Raw genomic sequence first — 5130 nt, forward strand, 5'->3', positions numbered from 1 at the left:
CCCCCCCCCCCCCCCCCCCCCCCCCCCCCCCCCCCCCCCCCCCCCCCCCCCCCCCCCCCCCCCCCCCCCCCCCCAGTGCTCCACTGACCTGCCCGGGCTTCTCAGCACCTGCGTGGTCACTACCCCTGCACAGGGCCTGGAAAGGACTCACCACCAAGTGGCCAACCCAGGAGGCAATGGACATATGACTGGATCTCATCTTGGCCAGTCATTCCCTAAAAGAAAGTTTGTAAGGAGTCAGAAACCTCTCCCACTTAAAAGCAGATGTCCGGAATTTAAACTCTGCTTCTATCTCAGAAAACTAGAGATTATATCTCAGAAAACTGGAGGTTTTCCATGTGAGAGAATATTCTGGTCAATGTCGCCAATATCACCAATACATAATATAGATAGAATAGCTCTTTCCCATCCTCAGTAACATGGGGACTTCAGAGTTTTTTAAAATATTGAATTGTTACAAAATACACATTAAATGTTAAAAACAACACTAAACTTAACATCTTAGGCTTTTTTCTTTTTGAGACACAATCTCAATCTGTCACCCAGGCTGGAGTGCAGTGGCAGGATCTCAGCTCACTGCAACCTCTGCCTTCTGGGTTCAAGCAATTCTCCTGCCTCAGCCTCCTGAGTAGCTGAGATTACAGGTGTGCACCACCACGCCCAGCTAATTTTTTTGTATTTTTAGAAGAGATGGGTTTTACCATATTTGCCAGCATGGTCTCCAACTCCTGACCTTCTGATCTCCCCACCATGGCCTCCCCATCATAGGCATTTTTAAGAACACAATATAGTCATACTAAGGATATTCATTTGCATGAAACCTGTCCTCAGAACATCTTCACGCACATGAAACAACTCTGCATCTCCCTGTCCCTCCAGCCCCTGGCAGCCCACATCTTACCTTTTTATTTTCTGCAAATGACTCTAGATACTTTATACAATATCGTTTACTTTAAAAGTTCCAAAAGTATGCTCAGGAACTAGCCACCCCAAGTTTAGTGAGCACCTAAACACCAACTTTAAAGCCTCTGCTCTTCTCCACCATATGTTCATTCATTCATTCTGGACACCATGTGCTGCGGGGTGCGTTTGAGTGTCTGGGAGACAGTGTTGAACTTCTTTATTGAGAATTGTCTGTGCTGCAAATATATTTTCTGTGTGGCTTGCCATTTTAGTCTCTTAATGCTGTCTTTTTGACACCGAAACCTTAAATGTGGTCAGATACATTAATCTTTCTGTTTATGGTTATTGCTTCCTCACTGCCACTTATGGCATCTTTTCCTAATTTGAGGTCCTGAAGATATTTTTCTGTTATCTTATAGATCAGTGCCATCCAATAAAAATATGAAGTGAGACACATATTGTCTATCTACACTAAATACTGTCTATCTAGACTCAATATCATCTAGTATCCACATTGAAAGAGAAAAAGGAACCTGATAAAATAATTTCAAAGTTTCAGTATAAAAATTGAGACATGGCCAGCCATGGTGGCTCATGCCTGTAATCCCAGCACTTTGGGAGGCCGAGGCAGGCAGATCGCCTGAGGCCAGGATTTCAGCAACACGGTGAAACCCTGTCTCTACTAAACACAAAAAATTAGCTGGGTGTGATGAAGGAAAGTTATAGTGAAAATTTGACATGATCGGCATAATTTCTTAGGTGAAAGCTGCCTCCATTATATAGGTTCTTCCAGGAACTCAAACACTGTTAAGTGAAACATGGGAGTATAGTTTTTATTATTTCTTCTTTTCTTTTTGTTTTCATAATAAAAGGCACTTTGTTCAGGAAATCAGCACAAATCGGCATTCTTTGGATTTCCTCATTCTGTAGTTCAAGATTCATTTTTGTTGAGTCCTTCTGAGAAAAAACAATATGAATCTTAACAGTTTCTGTCCATCCTAATGGCAGAGCTCTCTGACTTGGGCATATGCTGCCAGGCTGGGTAGTTTTATACTTTGTTTTCTTGTTTTGCTTTAAACCTATGACTCGGCATACATTTTGCCCCATGCATTTTACCACTGAGCCTTAGGACTGAATCACCTCCACTTAAATTGATGACACAAGTAGCTAATAACCATTTTCGGGTTTCTACCTAACCTTCTAATTGTCTGTTAAAGCCAATTTTCTGCGTGTCCCAGTAAAGGGTGGCTCTTTTTCTTTCCACACTGGCACATATGCGTTTATGTAATTGGAAACGTCTGTATTTCTGATGCCAAAGGGTTAAAGCCTCTTAGATTTAATTGCAGTGATATGCAGCCACTATTTTATTTTTGACCAGTGACCTTTGGGCCACTGTGTAACTGGGGCACTGGACGTCAGTGTCAGCACCAGGGTTTTTGTTTTGTTTCTCTTGGGTCTTTCTTTCTTGGCACATGTGAATTTTGTTCTCTGTAAAATGAAATGACTTTCTCTTGTTCTCTGATGATGGGTTTAAAATTAAAAGAGCATCTGGTTTTGGTATGGGAATGATCCAGGATTGTGTTAATCATATATATTAGTTACTTGTACATTTATTTGGATCTTTGCTAGGGGAAAACTAAAAGTGACAAGTTTTATATAATTAATTAAATTTGTTACACTTTTTCATGTTCAGGATAAATAATTTTTCAACGTTGCGTGAGAAGACTTGCAACAGTTGATTGATAAGGTGACTTTCATCGTAGGACAACCATTGCATGCCAATTTGTGTGTGTGTGTGAAACACTTCAAAATTGATTTAAAAGATATTAAGTTTAAAATTGGTTGTATCTAATATGCCCCAGATTTGGTAAATAATTCTTTTAAAAAATTCCAGTGCAAGTTCTACACTTAATAACACATCTCAAGCGCTCAGTAGTCACGCATGGGCAGACCAATGTGGGGTCTCTTTCTGCTCTCATCCTGTGCCACTTGTCTATGCTTTCCCCACTCCTACACTATCTTAATTTCCATAATTTTCATGATGAGTTCTGATATCTGGTAGGCAAAAAGGCCTCCTTAGGAGAGTGTTGGTTAGCCTTGGCTCTTGCATTTCCATATACATTTTAGTTGTCAAGTTCTCAAAAATATAGTGGGATTTTGATTGAGATTCTGTTGAATCTAGATATCTAAAGTCCCTGCCATGGTTCTGGAATCCTAGGGTGAATACAAATAAATTCTGGAATAAACAAGACCCGAAAAACACGAACAAAAGCAAAACCGAGTCTCCATCTATCTATAGTAGGGCCTAGTGCCCTGTGAGCTGTCAGGGGTCATGGTTCTTGCACTCACCTTAACCCAGGGCAGGACTTGCCATCCTAGAGAACAGATGAGGTGCTTCCCACTCCTCACTTCCCTCTACCTTCTCTGTCACCGGCCCTGCGGCTTGCTCTGTGGCTACAGACCGATTTCCATGGAGAAGCCCAGGACGCATGTAGAAGCTCAGGCAGGCTGGCTGATCAGGCAGGGAAGGAAAGAAGCAGAATGTTTAGAGAAAGGAAATCAAAGAGGATTAACAATGGGAATGAAGGCAAAATACGGATGGCAATAGGTGACCGGGACCTGGCCACGGAAAGGGCTCCTGTGACTTACCGAGGCAGAATGCTGGTTTGCCGTTGTCTTGCTTTCGTTTGTCCAGCAGTTCAGGCTGCTGAAGCCATGGTCCCGGCCATCCTGAACGGCAGGAGCACTGCTCCAGGAGCAGGAAAACCACCCCCAAGATGAGATGTGTGAAGTGCCAGGTCTGGTTGGGGGTGGTGGGGCTGGAGGCTGGGGACTAAAAAAGGGGAGGGCTGGGAGGAGGGGTAGAGGGATGGCTAGGGGAGTCACGGGAAGGAATTCTGATACCACGGCGTTGGAAAGCAAGGCAAGAAGGAGGAGGAGTAGAGGAAGAGCTAGAGGAGTGACGGGAAGGAGTTCTGGGGCTTCGGCTTTGGGAAGCAGGGCGAGGAGGAGGAGTATGGGAAGAGCTAGGGGAGCCATTGGAAGGAGTTCTGGGACCACGGCTTTGGGAAGCAGGGCGAGGAGGAGGAGTAGAGGAAGAGCTAGAGGAGCCATAGGAAGGAGTTCTGGGACCACGGCTTTGGGAAGCAGGGCTAGGAGGAGGAGTAGGAGGACAGATAAAGGAGTCATAGGAACGAATTTTGAGACCACTGTGTTGGCCCGCAGGGTCAGGAGGAGTAGGGGAAGAGGTAGAGAAGTCACAGAAAAGAGTGCTGGAACCAGGTTTAGGAGGGCTAAAGGCATAGGTGGGGAAGTCACCAGAGAGAGCTCTGAAACCACAGCATTTGCAAATAATTGGTACATTACGAGCAGCAGAAGAGCAGGGCAGGAGGAGTTTTAGGGCAGTACAGTGGGGAAGGCGGGCACGAGCCGCAATGGGATAACAGTTAGGGCAAAAAACTGAAAAATCGACATACTTATGGGGAGGGGAAAGAGGCCTGTGAGCCTGAGGAGAAATAGCGGGTAAGTGGGTTGGCTGAGGAGGGCGTGTTGGATTAGAACGGTGGGGGGGATGAGGAAGGCGTGGTATCAGGTGGGATGGAGTGTGATAAATCGCAGGGAGCTTTCTTGTCATTTCTTCAGTGAGGATTCTAGTTAATCACTTGTCCCAATGAGTCCAAATGAGTAACTGGGGTGTGCCCAGAGCCGCTCCAGCATTTATCTCACGCCCACCGCTCGCATCACACCGTGTCAGAATGCCCATTGTGATTCCTATGTGCCCCACCCTTTTGGTCTAGGGAGAGCACCCCACCAACCAGGGAAAGGGGCCCAGTCTCTAGGTTTAAGAGTGATCATGGCAAATAGCAAAGAGAAGAAGTAGGGGCTGTAATATCCATCCCTGTTCTGGGGGTACCATGTAGTTATGCCCCTCAGTAGGCAAAGTTTGGTCAGAGGGCCAAGACGGAGTTAGGGGAGAGTGGTTCTGAAGCAGGACTCGGGAAAATGGGAAGTCAGTGCCCCAGTCTTTCCCTCACTACATTTTTCAAAGCACTTCCACATCATTTATATCGCTGCATGAATACCTGTGATTAGAGGAGAGATGCTGTATTCACTGGATAAATGAGGACACTGAAGGCCAGAGAGGAAGCTGCCAGAGGCAGTGGGTGACAAAGCAAGTGGGACTAGAACTTGGGCCAATGGAGGGGCAGGTGGGAGGGAGCACAGAAT

This window comes from Cebus imitator, unplaced genomic scaffold, assembly GCF_001604975.1.
Source record: "Cebus imitator isolate Cc_AM_T3 unplaced genomic scaffold, Cebus_imitator-1.0 Scaffold919, whole genome shotgun sequence".
NCBI lineage: Eukaryota > Metazoa > Chordata > Mammalia > Primates > Cebidae > Cebus > Cebus imitator.